The 20,817-nt window shown below is 35.8% G+C and overlaps 1 long non-coding RNA gene across 1 annotated transcript; it reads right to left on the bottom strand.

Annotated features, from left to right (window-relative positions):
• Positions 1-3,687: 3,687 nt before the first annotated feature.
• Positions 3,688-17,795, bottom strand: LOC141555081 (uncharacterized). The gene is made up of 4 exons (XR_012486066.1): positions 17,740-17,795; positions 11,148-11,226; positions 10,663-10,873; positions 3,688-4,945 (listed from the first exon to the last, which is right to left on the bottom strand). It is a non-coding gene; the product is annotated as an uncharacterized LOC141555081 (long non-coding RNA).
• Positions 17,796-20,817: the final 3,022 nt, after the last annotated feature.

The raw sequence follows: 20,817 nt of genomic DNA, 5'->3' as shown, positions 1-20,817 counted from the left end.
AGTCTTTCTTTAAAAGATACGTAATATTTATCTAAAAATTTCACCCTACATTAATGGGGGTAAACTAGAAACCTTCCCAGTAATATAGAGAAAAAAATGTATTTTTTAAATTGATATCCATTATCTCCACTGTTTTCCAATACAGTATGAAAAATGTTAGCTTTAGCAATAAGAAAAAGAAATTGAAGGAATTAGAATAGACGAGGAAACAAAACTATCACTCTTTGCAGATGATAATATGAGATGCCTAGAGAACCAACCAAAAAAGCTAGTTGAAATAATGAACAACTTTAGCAAAGTTTCAATATATAAAATAAACAGAAAAAAATCTGCATTTATATAGTCCAACAGCAAGAGTTGGAAAAATAAAATTCCATTTAAAACTACAGACAATATAAAATATTTCAGAATATACTTGCCAAGACAAACACATGAACTATATGAACACAATTACAAAATGCTTTTTACACAGATAAGTGTCTAAACAATTGGAAGCATATAAGTGGTTCACAGGTAGGCCAAGTTAATATAATAAGAATGACAATTCCACTGAAATGTATGTACTTATTCAATAACACACCAAGCTACCAAAAATTATTTTATAGAACTAGAAAGAATCATAATAAAATATATCTGAAAGAATAAAAATAAAAAATATCAAGAGAATTTGTTATGGGCCAGAACTTGAAACAAGGTGTTAAGTCACTGGAATTGATAGAGTCAATGCTTATGTACTTAGTTCACACCTTTAAAGTTCATACCTTTAGAGAGCATATATAAGCTAGGAACCTCAATTAGGATTGACTTCAGGAGATTCACAAGTCAAAGGACAGAAGCCTACAAGCCCACTCTCTCAGAAGCAGAATCAGATTCATTCTATTTTTCACCTTTGTGCTGGCTTTGGATTCAGAGGGAGCTGAGGCTGAAGCTGGAAGAGACAAAGAACTAGTGGCAAGAGCTCTTGGAACCAAGGAGAGAGATAGGCCTCTAAGAAAGCTAACCAGGCTATTTTGAAGGAAACAACAAAGGATCTGAACTTTTAGTTCCTGGTTGCATTTGGGGTGATTATTACTCTGAACTGAAAGGAAGGCTACTCCCAGAAGCTCCCCAAGAAACGTACTCCCAGAGAACATTACAATTTAGAGAAGAACATTACAAGAATTAATAGGAAAAAAAAAATATATATATATATATTTTTCCTCCCTGAGGCTGGGGTAAAGTGACTTGCCCAGGGTCACACAGCTAGGAAGTCTTAAGTGTCTGAGACCAGCTTTGAACTTGGGTCCTCCTGAATTCAAGGCTGGTGCTCTATCCACTGCGACACCTAGCTGCTCCCTAAAACTATATTTTACAGCAGGAATCATCAAAACTATTTGGTACTGGCTAAGAAATAGAGTGGTAGAACAGAGGAATAAGTTAGGTGCACAAGATATAGTAACAAATGACTTATATTAATGTATTGTTTGATAAACCCAAAGACTCTAGCTTCTGGAATAAAAACTCACTTTTTGACAAAAACTGCTGAGAATACTGGAAAATAGTATGGCACAAACTAGGCATAGAATAACATCTCATACCCTATACCATGATAATGTCAAAATGAGTACATGATTTAGACATAAAGGATAATACAATAAGCAAATTAGAAGAGCAAGGAATAGTTTACCTGGCAGATCAATGAAGAAGGGAAAAATTTATGACCAAAAAGAAGATAGAGAAAACTATGAAATGCAAAATGGATAATTGTGATTTTGTTAATTTTTTTTAAATTTTGCAACAACAAAATCAATGCAAGCAAGATTAGCGGGAAAGCTTGGAAACAATTTTTATAGACAACGTATCTGGTAAAGTCCTCATTTTTCAAATATAGAGAGAACTTAATCAAATTTGTAAGAATACAAGTCATTCTCCTACTTGTTAAGGATTATGACTAAGTGTTGAAGGGGCAGACCAGTCCTCTGAAAACCTTCACACTTGAAGATATTGCAAATCAGCTTTTACTGATGCATATGTTGCTTGTGGATTGGTAATGAAATAAATTGGAGGCAAGAGGGAACAGGAGAGAGGTCAGAGAATGCAACTGCCTCTCAGTCTCCTTGTATCATTATTATCCTCTCACATGAAGTGATCTATTCAGCTGGTCAGTATTAGATCCTCAGCAGCCACTATTAAGTGAGTATTATGGGAGCCACCTACTATTTTTTATTAGTGTGGTAGGAAGGTTATTGAGGTCATTATAGTTGGCCACTTTTTTTTTTCAGAGTCTTGAAAAGAGAGAGAATAAAAGCGGAAATTCAATGATTAGGATCAGAAAATAACACAGAATTAGACATATTTTGGTTACTAGCAAAGAATCTCATATAAATTCATATAAGAATTCCTTTGTCTAATTTATACCAGTATACTAATATTAAAGGGAAAGGGCTGACAATGGTTTGAAGCCATCTTTCTTAATTTTTTCAGCCTATTTGTTTAAAAAAAAAAAAAAAAACTCAGTTCTTCTGCAGAAATATCCCCAGTCACTCCATAATCCTATATCTACTCTCCCCACAACTCCCAAGCTTGATATCTCAGTGCTCACAGGCCTCTCTGTATCCATTAGTGGTTGGCCCAGCCAATAAATGATTTTTCTGTTTAAATTATGAGTTCTTCAAATTTTTGTTAACATGTGTCATGGACCCATTAAACAATCTGATGAGCTCTGATAAGCCAAAGGATTCCTTTACAGAGTAAAACAGATAAGATTACAAAAAAGCCCCAATAATTGTAAACTAATTCCACACATACACACATATGTTTGTATACACACACACACACACACACACACACACATATATATATATATATATATATATATATATATATATATATATATACATATGTATGTATATCTAAACAAATTCACAGAGAAAAGGTTAAGAATTCTTAGAAAGAGACCTAGAATCGAATTTATAATCCATTAACAATGAAGCTATGGAGGGAAAAAATTGTTTAATCAATAAATATTTTCTAATTTACCTATTTTTCTAATTTGCATAAAAGCAGGCCACATACCCACTAGCATCGCAATGTTCATCACAATAGACAAAAAGTATTTTGTCCAACATGTAGTTGGCTCAGGAGATCATCTAAGTAGAAAATAGTTATAAGGAACTCCTATTAGGCCTTGTTAGATGGTCAGCTGACAGATCAAGATGAGTAAGCCCAGATGATTCAACCCAGATATCCCCAATAAATCTCTTTGCTGAATAGTCTTCTACTGCTATGGCTAAGTAAATGCCCTTTTGTTAACTCCTGGATTCCCTATGAGTATCTTATATTATTTTATTATCAAACCTAAACTTCCTTGGATTGGCCTGAGCCAGATCAATCACAGAGCAACCACCTAACTAAACTTTAACAAAATCAAAGTTCAGTTGAATTGCCACATTCTCCATGGAATTATTTTGATCCAGGCTTCCCCTTTCCCCCTCCTCCCCATCCAATACTTGACATCAATATAGAATGTGTAAAGTCTGGACTAGCTCGCTGGAGACCTCAGGAACAGCCGGAATCAGGATAAGTCCTTGGTCTTTAGGAGGAGAAGTGAAGGAGACAGGAAACCACCAGGAAGCTTACCACCAACTTCTCTTCTCCTTGTCCTGTGCAATGAAGTCTACGTGTTTTGCCCACCCTCTAATCCTTGCCTATAATTCTTTTTTTTTCCTTTTTAAATTTTTTTCCCTGAGGCTGGGGTTAAGTGACTTGCCCAGGGTCACACAGCTAGGAAGTGTTAAGTGTCTGAGACCAGATTTGAACTCGGGTCCTCCTGAATTCAAGGCTGGTGCTCTATCCACTGCGCCACCTAGCTGCCCCCTAATCCTTGCCTATAATTATCTGTATACACCAAATACTGTATATACCAAGCACCTATGGTGAGAAGGGGCCATTTTTCTAAACATATGTTGAGTCATTGTTGAATAGGTAATTAGCCTTAAGTGCTCAGTTGTCTCATTCAAGCACACCTTTTAAGAGTTTCAGCCCTTTACATCTCCCACTTTTTTTTTTTGTTTTAGAACACAGGTGGTCACACCATTCCTGACTTCTCCGGGAGGTAAAACCCCCCAAAAGGAGGTGATCAGACCTCCCTTACTTCTCAGGAAATGAGATAAAAACACCAAAAAGGAGGTGATAAAGCCCCCCTGACTTATCAAGAAGGGAGATGAAAGAATTAAAAAGGAGATAATCATGCTCTCCCTGACTTTTCAGGAGGAGAAAAATGAAAAACACCAAAGGGAAGTGGGGAAGTCAAGCCAGATATTGTTAGCGGTTTTCTGGGCTGAAGAGTCTTACTAGAAACAGGTATGCACAAACTCATCAGCATGGGAAGTTTTACAGAAGCACATAGCAATAAAGCACAGGCTATCAATGATGACTCTCTCCACAGCTGATGCAGGCTCAATATGGTGTAACAAACATGAATTATATATGCAAGTAGTGATATAATAAAAAATATAAATCAAAAGATTTTGAGAAGTCCTAGAAGGAGGATATGTAAATAACAATCACACATATGCCTCCTTCAGCAGCCAAGAGATAGTCCAAAACCAATCAATTGTCCATTACTTCATTTGTCATGGAATCCAATGATCCCCACAAGTTTTTGAAGTCCTGCAAGAGTCTTTATGTGTCAGGGAATCCAATGATTCCTGCAGTTTTTGAAGTCCTACAACCGTTTCATCATTTCTCAGAGAATCCAATGCTTCCTGAGGGTTTTCAAGTCCTACAACAATCTTTTTATGTCTCAGAGATTTTAATGATTCCTGAGGGTTTTGAAGTCCAACAATTTTTGATGTCCATGAGTCAATTGCCATAACTGCCATGCTCTTTCAGTCGTGGTCACAATCTCTGGAACCACCCGATGTTTCTTGGTTCTTCTCCTTCATTTCAAGTGTCTGCTCCGTCTCTGTCCAAAGGACAAGGCAAATATGGCTCATTGGCACCTGTTTGATTCCTTCTCCATCTGTAGAGATACAAGCAAACCCTCTCCCCCAAACAGTTAACCTATCTGGTCCCTTCCATTCACCACTTTCTGGGTCTCTCCATATCACCTGGCGATTATCTAAAGATAGTGGAGCTGCTCACACTAGACACTGTCTTCCAGTGGGTTATAAAACTTGTCTGCTGGAGCCAGTGCATCTTGGTAAAAATCAACAAGATAATACTATAAAGAGCTAAATTTAAAAGTTATCTGTGGCTCCCCCTTTCTTTTGCTTTTGGAGGAGTGTCTTCATGTCAATGTTTTTCCTCTCTACTATTGCCTGTACTTGAGGATTAAAGGGTATGCTAGTGATGTGTAAAATCTTATACTGTGCACAAAAGTGTGAAAAATGTTTAGAAGTATAAGCAGGTCCATTATCTGTTTTTATTGCTTGTGACACACACATAATTCCAAATGCTTATATAAGGAATTCAGTGACCACTCATGCTGTCTCTTTGGTTGCCAGTATTGCAAAAGTGAATCCTAAAAAGGTGTCTACTACAAAGTGGATAAAAGATAGATGACCAAAAGATTAATAATGGGTCACATACATTTGCCAAATTTTATTGGGTCTTAAACCATGAGAGCTCTTCCCTGGAGGGAGTGTAGCCTCCTACATGGAAAGGAAGGCAAGCTATATAGGCTTTTACTATGCTCCTAGCTTCCTCTTTTGTTATTCCAAATTGTAAATGTGAAGCTCCAGCAGCCTGATGATATTTAGAATGAGATTCTTGGGCTTCTTGAAATAAAGAAGGGTTGGCCAACATGGTTAGAAGTCTATCTGCCTTTGAATTACCATCAAAAATAGGACCTGAAAGTCCACTATGAGAGTGGACATGCAAGATATAAATCTTACCTGGATGCTTTCTCACTTGCTCTTGAAGTTCCTTAAAGAGCTGATATATATTAGAGGGTACAAATGTTATTTGGGCTGTGGCAATTCTTTGTATCACACCTACTGAATAGGCTGAATCAGATATTGTATTTATATCTCTTGGATAATAAGTAAAAGCTAGAATGATTTCATACAATTCATTCTGCTGAGTGGATTGAAGAGGAGTTCTTACTACTCTCTCTATAGTTAAGTCACAAGAGTATACAGCACAAATATTATATTTGGATGCATCTGTAAAGAGAGTTGGTCCTTTAAGAGAAAGCTTTTCTTCAAAAATTCCATCACCAATTATGTAATAGTCTGGTTATCTTTAATGGAGATCCATGTGTAAGATTTGGCCAACAAAATTTGCCACTCTGGGATGGTTTCACAGCATACATTAATCTGTGCATTAGTATAAAAAGTATATATCTTGTCAGGTCTTATCCCTGATAATTGTACTGCTTTCTTAATAGCCTTTAATAAAATTCTAGCCACAAGCACTGGGTAAGGAGTAAGGCTTTGTTCTAGTTGTGCAGAGAGGTTCCACCTGTCTGCTTGATGAAGAACTGCTGTGCGTCCTCTTTTGTAGCAAAAACTGTTTTTTCCAAGGTTTTTTGAGTGATTCTTTCAACCACTTTGGATAAAGCCAGTTCAACTTCTCTCAAAGCCTCTTGAGTTTCTTTTGTAATCTGGTGTGGTGAGTTTAAAGCACTGTCTTTCCTTAAAATGTCATATAATGATTGCAAAGGCAGTCAAGCCTAAAATTGGATGCATCCATTGGATATCTCCTATCAATTTCTGAATGTCATTTAAGGTGTTTATCTTCTCTGTTTTTAAGGAAAATTTTTGTACTGTAAGCACCTTAGGATATACTTCATTTCCTAAATATTGAAAAGGAGCATGTCTTTGAATTTTTTTCTGGAGCTATATGCAATTATTTGTTCATTAATGTTTCTGTGGTCTCTTGCAGATATGCTTCTAACATTGTTCCTCAGATGCACATCCCAAGGTATCATCCATGTAATGTAATTAACATCTTTTGGAAATGCTTCTCTTACTGTAGTAAGAGCAGGAGCAACATATATTTGGCACATAGTATGGCTGTTTTTCATTTCCTGTGGCAAAACTGTCCATTCATATCTTTTATAAGGCTCAGCTAAGTTAACACTGAGCACTGAAAAGGCAAATCTTTTCATATCCTCCTTATCTAAAGGGATAGAATAGAAACAATCCTTAATGTCTATAACCAAAGAGGCCATTCTCTAGGCAACTGAGAAGAAGATGAAAGTCCAGGCTGAAGAGCTCCCATAGTTTCCATCTGTTCATTTACATCCTCCATTTTCCATATTTCTTTCTTACAACAACTATGGGGGAATTCCAAGGACTCAGAAAAGGTTGTAAGTGCCCTTGGTCAAGTTACTTCTGTACTATATCTAATAAAGTCTGAATTTTATCTTTGGCTAAGAGCCACTGTTCTATCCACACTGGTGTATCAGTTTTCCACTGAATAGGAACGGGTGAAAGTGTTGGCAGGCCCTGCCCAAAAAACTGAAGTACTTATTTGTAATCCTAATTGTTGTAAAATGTCTCTTCCCCACAGTTTGATGGGGATTTTTTCAATTATAAAAGGAGTAAAAACTCTTGTTTCACCTTCAAAAGTTCATCTCAAAGTGATAGCACTAACTTCAGCTGCTATTGATTCTCCCACACCAGACATGTAGGTGTCTGCCTTAATTTTTGGTCAGTGACTTGGTTAGTTGGTACCTCTAATAACTGTATGATCTGCACCTGTGTCTACCAATCCTTCAAATGGGTTGCCATTTATATAGATAGTGAGCATAGGTCAGTCAGCTGTAACTGCTGCAGTCCAGAATATTCCTGGATTTTGTTGCTAGAAGTCAGAATCTGAGTAACTATCACCAGTATCATGATAATACTACTTCTCCTGGGTGATAAGTCACCTGTCTACCTATATTCATGACTGGGATATTATCTACACATTCCCCAGTTTCCCATCAGTGTATGGATGAACACTGTTTTGGAGATACTCTCAGGAGGTGAAATGGTCAAGCCTACTGTGCCTGGAGGCAAGAGATCCATAGACTGGAGAGAACAGATTTCACATCTCCAGAGGATATCTCAGTTGTCCCAGCTGCATACAACTCTATTCTCCCCAATTGTAATCCCTTTCTTCCATCAGGTTACTTCCTGGCTGATTGGTCATGTCTGGGTATTGAACTTTTAAAGGCTGTCTGAGTTGTAGCATTGGCTGCCATCATGCCCCAAGTATTTTTTGCCTTGGACTATGGAGCTGGGTCCCTCATCCCGTTTCCCTGAATCAGTCTACATTCTGATGTCCAATGGAAGCCTCTGTTGCATTTTAGATATGGGATTTGGGGTCTTGTCCTCCCACCCTATTTTCTCACTCTGTCTTTATGCCAACATTGAGCTTTCAGATGCCCTACTTTACCACAATGAAAGCTTTTTTGAGTCTTTCTCTGGAAGTCCCTTGCCAAAAGGGACCCTGTCTTCCCATGTTCAGATCTTGGGAAGTCTGCATCATAGCCTGGCTATAAAAGCCATTGTGCCCACTGAGGCACAGTGTCTTATGATCTCCTCTAAAGGAGCATTCTTGCATAGTCCCAGTATAATTCTTCTACAAACCTCAGTAGCATTTTCTTTAGCAAGTTGCCTTGTCATAATTTCTGTTGATGCATTTTCATCAATAGTTCGTATGACAGCTGTCTGCAGACACCCCACAAAATCAGCAAAGTGTTCATGTGACCTTTGTGTTATTTTAGTAAAGGCCTCTCCTTTGTCCTGTTTACCTGTGATAAAACACCATGCTTTCATAGCAACAGAAGCAATTTGCTCATCTGTTGCTCTGGAGTAATTACTCTATGCTGAAGTTTCTGCATAAGAACCTACACCTGTTAATTGATCATAGGTGATTGGAATATTAACTCCAGTTTGCCTCTTTCATTGGGCTTGTATCTGACAGAGTTCACTATATTCAGAAAGCCACAAGTTTTTTTCCAGGTTCTAAGCATGACCTTGCTATAGATTTCCAGTCACTAGGGGTTAAAATTTCATAAGCCAAATTATGTAATAACATCTTAACATAAGATGATGTAGCTCCATAAAGAGTGCAAGCCTTTTTCAAGTCTTTGATGATTTCTAGATCAAAAGGAGTGTATCTTCTGCTTTCTTGACCTGAAGAGTCAAACTGTTGAATCACAGGATACATTTCTATTCTCAAATTAGCTGTATTCTGCCCTTCCTCTGTGGCTTTAAGTACTGCCTTTTGCAATCTGGTCATAGGAGGGAGTGATTTCTGGGAAGGAGGTGCTGGTGGTATCACTGTCCCTCCCACTCCTCATCCTCCCTCCACCCAGGAAGGTGAAGTTGATGGGGGAGGGTCAAGGGTCTGCTCTCATGTGGGAGGAGTTGAAGCTGGGCTGTGAGAGTGAGAATCACCATGCCCTTCAAGTTCACTTAACTTTTCATGCCCTCTTGTGTTATTTCCATTAATCTCTCTTTTCTCATCCTCTTTCTCCTGACACTTCTTCATCTGGCTGCTCTTAAAATGTTTCTTTTTTTCTATAACTTGCAGGATTCTTTAAGGCCAATTGTATTGCATTGTACATATAGAATGTTTCCTTAGAAATTGAATCAGGACGTTTATCGTTGTAATATTCACATAGTTGATCTCCTACTAGTTTCCAATTATCTGCCTGTATTTCTTCTTCCTTGAAGGGGACGTGCATTCTAATGTCTATCAATCTGCTCCCAGGTTACACTAAAACCCTGTCTCTTTATCAGTCTGAATATGCTTCCTGTAGATCTCTCACAGAGTGGGATTGGGGTTGGGGATAGGGGTGGGGGTGAAGGAGAATTTTTTCCTAATATATGCCCCATTTCAACTAGAAAATGAGAGTTACTAATTTAGGCTCTTAACAAAGTAAGTTCCCTGTTTGTCTATTAAAGTACTCATCCTATTTCCTGGTCACTGGGGACTTCTTCAATGAAATTAGGATCTTTGGTTCACCTGTTGGGCACCAAAATATAAAGTCTAGACTAGCTCCCTGAAGGCCTCAGGAACAGCCAGAGTCAGGATAAGTAAAAGTCCTTGGTCTTTAGATGGAGAAGTGAAGGAGACAGACAAACTGTCACAAGGCTCACGTGTCTTCAGCCTCTTCTCCTTGTCCTAAGGCAAAGTGAAGTCTGGCTTGTTTCACCTTACCTTCTAATCCTTGTCTATGATTATCTGTATACACCAAAAATTGAGTAGGCACTGATGGCCAGAAGGGCCATTTTTCCAAACATATGCTAATAGAGTCATTGTGGAATAGGTATTTAGCCTTAAGTTCTCAGTTGTCTGATTCAAGCACACCTTTTAAGATTTCAGCCCTTTACAAGAATGCCTGTTCAATAAATAATCATTGGATTCAATAATTGTTGAATCAATCATCCTGGCTTTTACTTCACACATGCAGAGCCCCCAGAAACACTTGATCACTAATATTAAAGAATTCAGCATAATCTGACATATCAACTTCTAATCGTCAGTATAATAGTTCCCATTCCCTAATGAATCTTCTTAATTCTTCCCAGATGCTGAGGGCATCTCAGTTAGATGTGAGATTCTCATTTCTCAGGGTTTCCCTCACTAACTCTCCCTTGTAAAACATATTTCTCTTAACAGCAGATAATTGACTGTCAATTTGACCTAGACACTTCCTTTGTATATATTGGGCAATCTTACCTCTGGTTATTGAAACTTAGTTGATTTCCATAAGGTAATTACTTTAAAGCAGAATATTTTTTCCTAGTCAAGCTGCATGAGAAAAAAAATTTTTTCTATGTGAAAGAAGGAGAAATATTAAGTATGGTTTTTAAATTAGGCACAGGCACAATGTAAAACTGTTAATTATTCTATAATTTTGAGTTTTTCATAGTTGATATTTTTCCAGCTCCTGAAAGAAAAAGATAACAAAAGGTAAGCATTTCCATAATTGTTTTAGGAAGTATATTAATTCCTGGATACAGTTCTTAAAATCTCTTAACAAAGGAGAAAATAACAACAACAATTAATTTCCCCATCTAGAGAGGGCAGAAGTTTATTTTGCAAAGAAAATCTTTCTTAATTTCAAAAATAAATTCTTTACTTTGTGGTCTTTTAGGGAATTAATATTAAAAGCTTTAGAATAATGTTGCATTTAGCTACCATAGACAAAAATAATCATATACCCCAAAAGCTCTTGAATGCATTGAACAGCAGAAATGACTCATGGTCCAAAGATTTCCCATCCATGCTATAAATTCTGATCTAAAGAAAAGCAAGGGGGAAAAATTGATCAATATTTAAATTTACAATGAAATATAAGGGTGCTTACCGTTTTTGTGTCATGGATCACTTTGGCAGTTTGGTGAAGGTTATGTAATACTTCTCAGAATAATGTTGTTAAATAATTGTAAAGAATGCTAAGTTTCAGTTAGATGTATTTTTTGCATCCATGTACATAGATCCCTTTAAAACGTATCCCTGGGCCACTTAAGGTAAGTGGACCCCAAGTTAAGAACCTTTGATGTAGCTAAAGACAGAGAGCTTTAGTCTTCTGCTGTTTGCAAGCTGAGTGACCTAAATTTAACTTCATCGCTTAACCTCTCTAGGATTTTGTTCCCTTACCTATAAAATCAGGATGTTTGATTATCTCTAAGGTTGCTTTAAGCTCTAAATCGAATTCAACAAATAGTTCTCAGGAGAAAAAAACAGTTAGGAAGGGAGTGATGTCAGAGAATTTTGTGCTGCCTCTTAATCCAAATTAAACTATGTCTTTGGCTAAGATCAATCAATAGGATATAAAAGCAATTTTTGAGTAAGCCAAAGATTCCAAAGACCATATGAACTATATAGCTCATAAGACAGAACAAAATTTTAATACGGTCAAAGATGGAAAAATGTTAGTAAAGAGCATATCATACGTGAAGCATGACACATGCTGAGAATCTTATGCAATTAACTTTTAATGATCCATATTTTAACCTATCCATGATAAATTTTGCTTTCAAGTTCTCTCATCGTAATAATTCCTTTATTGTCAGTATCTCTATTCCTGAGAACTAGAAGGGATCTTAAGAGTCGTCTTGTTGTTGCTGTGTATAATAATCTCCTCGTTCTGCTCATTTCACTTAGCATCAGTTCATGTCTCTCCAGGCCTCTCTGAAATCATCCTGCTGATTGTTTCTTATAGAACAATAATATTCCATAAAATTCATATACCATAATTTATTCAGCCATTCTCCAATTGATGGGCATCCATTCAGTTTCCACTTTCTTTGGGCCATATTTTTTTTAAATGTGTCTGAATCTATATATTTAGTTCATGGCTTCTCTCTTGGGATCTAAATACCCTTCTGAATCTTTGGTCATCTGAAATCACAGTGGATCATTGCATTGATCACAATTCTTGTTAATTTTCTCAATATTAATGTTATTGTATACACTGTTTTCCTGATTTTGTTGATTTTATTCTGCGTGAATCCATTTAAGTTTTTGCAGGTTTCTCTGAAAACATCCTTTCAAAAATTTTAACAGCATATTTTGTAAACAAATATTTGTTTTATTATTCCCTAATTAATGGGCACCACCTTAATTTTAGTTCTTCCCTACTACCAAAAAAACCTTCTATCAACATACTTATGCAATAAATTCTTTACCTCTTTCTTTAAAAAAGATAGGGATGCAGGACTAGAGGTGGTATCTCTAGATCATAGTATTTACAATTCAATAGCTTTTTGTGCATAGTTCCAAATTGCCCAATCTCTTTCTTGTACAGGAGAGGAAACTAAAGTCCAGGGATTTGACATAGTCCATGTGGATTACTTATGTCAAGAGTCACTTTTGAAGCTGGATCTTCTGGCTATTAAAGCCAGCTTTCTTTCTATTATATTATACTACTTTGTTTCCCATGGAAATCTCAAAAGAATAGTAGTAGTAAATCTCACTCCCAGGATCTTGTATATAATAAACTCTAAATAAATATATGTTCAACTGAATAAAACTGACTTGAAATTATAATGTAAAATTTTAACATGCTTTGATACTAGATGAATTTAAGTTTTCATTTTATGTTTTCACTTTACAGTAGAAAGATTCCCAGATGACAATTCATCTTGAAATTTACCTGCAGTGGGATGCACATGAAACCTACTCTGAGAACAAAGCTGATTTCTTAGGGGAAATGGGAAAGACAAAAGGTGCCTTGAACCAGAACAGTACCATTTACTGGAAATCGTATCAAGGGCTTAGACAGACACAACACTCTACTCCTTGTTCCTCAGTTTAATTTCTTTGGCACTTTATAGAATTCAATTATTCATAAAAGAATCATCAGCTGGAAATTAAAACATGACTTTGCCTCTAAGAGATATCCTGTCTTTAATGCATAAAAGAAAAAATTAATTCTGTCTCTGCAGATAAAGAAGCCTTTCAAAAAGGAAGGGGGAGGGTGGCAAGAAAACTTAAATATGAATGCTTATCTCAAAGGACATAATTCCGTCATCTTAGTCATTTATGACAGATTCCTCAAGGAGTGCATAACCAGAACAGATACATACAATAATTGGGGGAAATAATGAGAATGTCATTAGTCATGATGTAAAAAGGAAAGGCACTTAACCTATCAAAAATTCTTGATGGAGGTCAGTTTCTGTGAGGTTAGTGATGGATCACCTCCTGCTCTAAGCAGGTGGCCTTGAGCATCCTTTAATTCATATCAAAGGTATGAAAAATAGATTTCCTTCCCTTATACCTAGAAGATTTATAATGTCTGTAATCATCAGTCCCATCACCTTAAGAGGGTATTCTTCTTCACTGAAAGCATAGGTAACTAGGTAACCAGTAATGTGAAATATCTGAAACCTGGATCATTTAAACACAAGAACTATATGTTATCTTTGAAATGGAATGATTTATGCATCATTTGGTTTATTCGTCTTTTATAACTGCAGAATCTAATTCACACAAAATGTAAATTAATTTTAAAATGCAAATTACAAATCGGCTCCCCACATGCCACAGAAATTAAAAGAATAGTCAGAAGAAAAAATTATAAATATTTGACTTTAAAAACTTCAGAGTCCTGAATTAGAATTCCAATTGTAAAGCAAAATCCAAGAAAAAGAGAAAGTAGTAAAACCCCTGGTTTCAAATGTCTAAATACAAGTATCTAAAGTTTATGCAATAAAACAAAATTAATTAATACAAAAGGTGAATTTTTGAATATACAAGTGTCACTGAGATTTGATGGAATAAGATTATGAACTGTATATATCTCTGGATTAATAAGATTCTATTCAAAAGAAATAGCATGAGCAATGGGAGTGACGGTGCAGGATGTCATATTGTATGCTAAGAAAGTATACTCATTTTGAGGAAATCCAAGAACCACAGAAGTGAAGGATGATGAAACAGAAATGATTTTGTAATTGGAATATTCTAGGCAGAAAGAAGAAATCAATGAGAAGTTTGGGAAAGTGATAATAAGCCTGGTACAAAAATATACTATAGCAATAGTAGATATAGCAAATCCAGATAGTTGCTAGATGCCAAGAACAGAAGAAGTGGTAATTTCTTGATTAGCTCTGGTGATAATTTTATCCTTCAAAAGGGAGAGGAAGTAATAAAGGGATATGTGATTCTAGATCTGATTCTCATTAGTGGGGAAGGAAAAACTGATGGCAAAGGTAGAAAGGATGAGACTATTTACAGGAAATGAATGTTCTAATTTGTAATAGAGGAAAGGAAATCTGGGCATAATTAGACATATATGTTAGGCTCGAGGTTAAATAAATTTCAAAAGATTCAATGAAAGTATAGAAATTAAATACTCAGAGGAAATCAGTCTAGGAATTTCTGAAGAAACAAGAGGAAACTATTCCAATGAATAGGAAAAAATGGTATTTCTGAAGAAAACAATGTGAATACATAGGAAACTCACCAAGCAGTTTAAATTTTAAAAATTGAAATGGAAAGATGAATATGATACTTTATTTTGTATGATTCTTTTTTTTTCCTTTAATAGTATCAGGAGAGCTAAATTCTGAATGCCTTGAGACTTGCAAGGGGCATTATGAACAAAATAAATGAATGAATGAATGAATGAAAAGAAGAAGGAATAGCTTTGGAGAAAAAGGAACTTTAAAAAGAGGATAGGACTTTTACCTGAGATAGATGGAACAGGAATAACTGATGACTAAGATAAAACAGAACTACTCAACTCTTATTTTGTTTCTCTGAGTTCTGAAAGGTAAAATGACATTTAACTGGAAATAACAGACTAAAAATGATTAAAAGGGATTTGATACCTAAGATAAGAAAGGTGACAGTAAAAGAACAGCTAGCTGCTATTGATGAATTGAAGTCACTCAGCCCAGATAAACTTCAACCTTATGTACTGTGAGAAGAGAGGAGGGAAACAGACAGATGTAATTGCTGAACCACTGTCAGTGACATTTGAAGGACCATGGAAAATATGAGAGATATTTCAAAATTAAAGAAAGGCAAATATTCTGATTTTTAAAAGGGGAAGAAAATAGTCTCTAAACTACAGCCTATGAGCCTGACTGGAACAGATCATTAAAACAATGGTTAGCAAATACCTGGAGAGAAAACAGGTGATTAAAAAAACAGCATGACTTGGTCAGACTAACCCCATTTGTTTTTTTGACAGGATTACTAAATTAGTAGATGAGAATAATGCTGTAATATCTCCAACTAGATACCTGGTAGAAATATATCTTCAACTTAACATTTCTAAAGTTAAACTTATCTTTCTTCCCATCCTCTCTATTACTATTTAGGTTACCAGGGTACAACCATCCATTCAGCCAAGCTCACAATATAGGTGACATCATTTACTCCTCACTCTCTCTTATCCCATATATCTAATCTGTTACCAAAGCTTAACTATTTTACTTTCATAACTTTTCTCACATTCACCTTTTTTTCCTCCTCTGACATTGCCACCACCATGCTGCCCCTGCACTCTTGCAATAATCTATTGGTTAGTCTTCTTAACACATGTCTCCCTACTTCAGTCCATTGACCACTCAGGTGTCAGATCTAATGATGAAAACCCTGCTTCCTTAATAAACTCTAATAGTTCCCTATCATCTCTAAAGTCAAATACACTCCTTCCATTTGCCATTTAAATTATTGTTTCATTATTTCTCTCTTGATCAATACAGTTTTGCTTTTGTCTTCTCTGAATACTTTGGTTTTAACAGAAGCATAATAGAATTTGCCCCATCTACTCCTTTTAGCTTCCTGTAAGAAAAAGTGCAGCAAAGGATTTAAATGTAAATGATTGTATAACATTAAATTGATTCACCAAAGGGTGGAGATAGGATATAGAAGAGGGCATAGCCAGGACAGTGCTGATGACCTAAGAAAGAACTAAAAAGTAGAGTGATTGGATGTCATGATGAGGATGAAGAAAAGGGTTAGGAGTTATAAGGAATAGATAAATACAATTTAAACTAACTCTGAGGATCTACCTCACATATATCAAATTGACAAATTCATCAACACAATAACAACAAAAAAGATAAATGACAAATTTTGGCTGATCTAGGGGAAAACAGGTACATTCATTAACTGTTTAGTGGGATCTGAAAATTGTTCAGTTCTTCTGGAAATCTGCAACTATGCCCCCAAAAGTTATTAAACTGTGCATATCTTTAACCCAATGATACCATTACTGAGTCTATACCCCAAAGAAAGGAGAAAATAATTCATCAATAAAAAATATTTATAGCAACTCTTCCTGTACTGGCAAACAATTAGAAACTAAAAGAATGCCCAACAGTTAGGGAATTGATAAATAAATTATAAAATATTAATATAATGGAATAGTATTACATTTTACAAAATCATGAAGGTTATGATTTCAGAGAAATCTAAGTAGATTTCTATGAACCATTACAGAGTAAAGTGAACAGAAAAATTATTATATAATAACAATAACATTGGAAAGCCAACTGTGAAAGACTTAAGAATTTTGGTTAATGCAATGATTAATTGCAATTCCAGAGGACATGATGAAATAGCCTACCTATGCCCTATTAGGCAATGAACTTTAGGGTACAGATAGAGACATCTATTTTTTGAACATGACTGATGAGAACATTTGTTTTGCTTGGGTACACACACACACACACACACACACACACATACACACATATATGAACAAATCTGGGCTTTTTTCATCCTAAGGGAAAGGGAAATGTGAGAAGATAAAATAAATTTTTGTTAATGGAAAAATAAGATTAAATTTTAAAAAGCAAATTGAAAATAAAAATGGAGAAAATGCTTTAAGGTAAAAATAAAGGAGAAAAGGATATGAAGGATAAGATTTGAGTTTTAACTTGTGTCAGAATTTTGGAGTGTTGAACAAAAATGTGATACAGAAAAGGAAGAAAGAAAAGACCACTGAACATTTGTAATTAATAAATATATGTCTCTTCTTGCAGAGAGATACTTAAGCTATCTCTAGAGGAAATAGTTTCTTGTATTGTAAAGAATGATGAAGTCATTCTACAAGTAACATCAGGTCAAAGAGAGTCTAATGAAGTACAGAAGGTTGGGAGAATTTATATACTGAAATTCTAGGCTTCAGTCAGCAAGTGAACAGATGTTACAAGTGAAGAACAGGGGCTTACATTTGGGATGAAGGTTGCAAAATATAGCCAACAGATAAAGACTCAGAATGGGGTTTTAGCAAGGCCTTGTCAACAGATAAGAAACCAGAATGGGATTTTATTGTTCATCATTCCTTACCTTAATAATATGTTTACAAAAGTAGGCAAAAAGGTTAGCTTTGACCCTGGGTTCTGAACCAAAAGCAGAGTGGAATTCCCACACCAGAGGCCCATGGAAACTCTTATATTCCCTTGGAAGAAAGAGGAAAAAAGGCAGCATGAGATAGCAAGCCCTGGTCGTAAGATCCTAGTCATCCTTAGTTATCTGAGTAGGAAAACCCACTTTATTCTGGTTGTTTTGTTCTTTATGCCATGAAGCTGAATGGAAAGAGCAAGAACATCAGAGTTCCAGATACAGCTTGAACAGGACTTTCCCACAAATCAAAATGTCAAGTTGGGACTTAAGGTTTGACTCAGCTTAACCTAATTGACATTATCCTGTTGAGAATGCTATCGATATTCTGACATTATTAAGATCATTCAGGGAGTGGCAGGTAATACATTCAGTATTAATAATTTTCTGTCATTAACAATTTTCTGTCTGCAGCCTTCAACTTTAGGGCCTCAAGGAGCTATATTTCTTTTATTAATAATTATATAAGCTGCTATGTTTGTTTTTACTAATAATTATAAAACCTTCTAAAGCTTTTAAAATTAAGATGGGGTCATTGCTTTTAAACTATTGAGCCCTTTCTCTTAATCTTCGTATGGCTCACCGTATTTCCAAACCTGAGAATGAGGGTAAGGGAGAAAAATGTACTCACTATAGTATCCTTGAGGAAAAAAATCTTAACCCCTCACCAGAAGAGAAAGATTAAAGTTAGATTAAAAATAGGAAAGTCCTTCCTCAAAAGCAGCTCATGGATAGAGATAAAATTACATTTAATCTCTTTCCCTAGAGAAAGGGGAAAGAACTAGTCACTTTTGTTCTCCAACACTACCCCTGCTGCCTACCTTGGGATAAATTATATTTTCAGAAGTTTCCTTAGAAACTATTACAAAGAATTATTGTTTCAAGCTCAAAAAATAAAATAAAATATTTAGAATGTTTCATTGTTACATTCCAAATTGTTCTTTTATGCTGATGTTTTATACTGATCTATACACATATATCTAAGAAGGAACTCTGTTCCAGAAATATGCCAAACTGATAACTATTACATTCTGATAATACTGAGAATCTAGTAAAAATTTGAAAAGTGAAAGAGAAAATCTAGATATAGTTATATATAATGGTATAAATCTGTGTGAAAGCAATCTAAGTTAGTTTTTAGCTTTTTAATAAAAATTAGAAGGTAATGATATAAAAATGATTTGATAAATTTATTAAGAAAGAAATCTAGTCCATGCTCCTAAAAGTCAAGCTTTTTCTTCAGGAACTTTATAAAATGGAGGACATGCTGCTACCACCTAATTTTAGATTCATTCTTTGGCTATACCTTCCCACAGAGAGGAAAGAATAGATTTTATAAGATATATATTGTATCATCTTAAAAAGTCCCAGGTGGCCTCTCTATGAAAAGAGAAATGTTATAAATTATTAAGTTACAAGAGTTACATGGAAGACAGATGTTATTTCAGGACTGTAAATTTGAGAGTAGCACTAAAGCTGTATAATTCATAGCAAGAACTTGCCCCTTTAGTTAGTTATCAGTATACTTAGAAACAACAAAGAGACAGACAGATAATGGGACTGAGAGACAGTGGTATAGAGAAGAGAGCCTGAGGGACAGGCAGAGATAGAAACAGAAGAAGATTGAAAGAGTATAAGCAACAATAAAAATGGGGGAAGGAAGGGGGGGAGAAGATTTGAGGGGCCTCAGGGGGAATGTGGTTAAATAATGGAAATCTTGAGAAAGTTAATTAAAATTAGACCCATATAATCAATATATAGTGACCAGAATTCTAGGGTACTGACAGAATTGATTGACTTATTTATAGGGATTCTAGTCATAAACTGAGAAATGGGAGAAAACTGAGTAAATTACACAGCTGAATAACAGGACTGTTCTGAGTCAGGACCAGCTCAGAACATTTAGCAGTAAACAAGATTTTATCAGAATGACCTTGTTTGAAGTTGAGGGAGAGTGGGGAATAACAATATGGAGGAAAGGGAACCTCAGCTGATTGAACAGCCAAATACCGGACTCCAACACTTTGCCTTACTCTTGATATATGTGTTATCATGCATGGATAGATATGTGTATATACATGCATATAATATCATATTGTGTAAATGTGTATATCGTGTGTACTTCATTAAAATATCTACCAGTATTTATATGTATATTTATACATACACACACATATGTTGTACATACTGCCCATGCAAATTATGGGTGTCCACACTGGTCTGTCTAGATATGACTTGAAGAGAAGCATGAATAGAATTTTTTTAGTCTCTTTCACCTTCCCTAGCCAAGGGAGACTTTGATTCCTGCCAATACGAGAAGGGGGAGAGTAGGAGATTGGTATAATGGTTACTCTGCTCTCCTCAAAGAGGGAGTACTGGGCTAGAATATTATCTATTCTACCTCCCTAAATAATGTTAGTCTAGAGGAAATAATTTTTAAATTAAAGCTACATTCTCGACTGATATCAATTAATAAGGTTAAAGTGCCCTAAGCTTTATTCTCTTCTAACTGATTGCCAGTTACACAAAGATCACAGTGAATTACAAATAAACCTAAGAGCTTATATAGATAAGAGTTTACCAGACAATACACAGAATGAATTGACTCTTTTACTGGGATCAAATTATCTCAGTTACATGGGGGAAAGGGAGAAGGGAAAGAAAAGCAGAGAGGGAGAAAGAGGCAGAGACAGAAAGAGAGAGACAGAGATAGAGAGAGAGACACAGAGACACACAGAGAGAGAGACAGAGAGAGAGAGAGAGAGAGAGAGAGACAGAGAGACAGAGACAGAGAGACAGAGACAGAGAGACAGAGAAAGAGAGAGACACACACACACAGAGAGACAGAGAGAGAGAGAGAGAGAGAGAGAGAGAGAGAGAGAGAGAGAGAGAGAGAGAGAGAGAATAATTGAGGGAGAGATCACAGGATCACAGATGTCACCCAAGAGAAAAGTTCTCAAGATGTCTATTGTAGTAAGCTGCAGATCAGGACATGATCCAGATGCTGGCTCCTCTAGATGTTGG

The sequence above is a fragment of the Sminthopsis crassicaudata genome, chromosome 1 (genome assembly GCF_048593235.1).
Source record: "Sminthopsis crassicaudata isolate SCR6 chromosome 1, ASM4859323v1, whole genome shotgun sequence".
NCBI lineage: Eukaryota > Metazoa > Chordata > Mammalia > Dasyuromorphia > Dasyuridae > Sminthopsis > Sminthopsis crassicaudata.
This window is presented reverse-complemented; position numbering and strand designations above follow the sequence as displayed.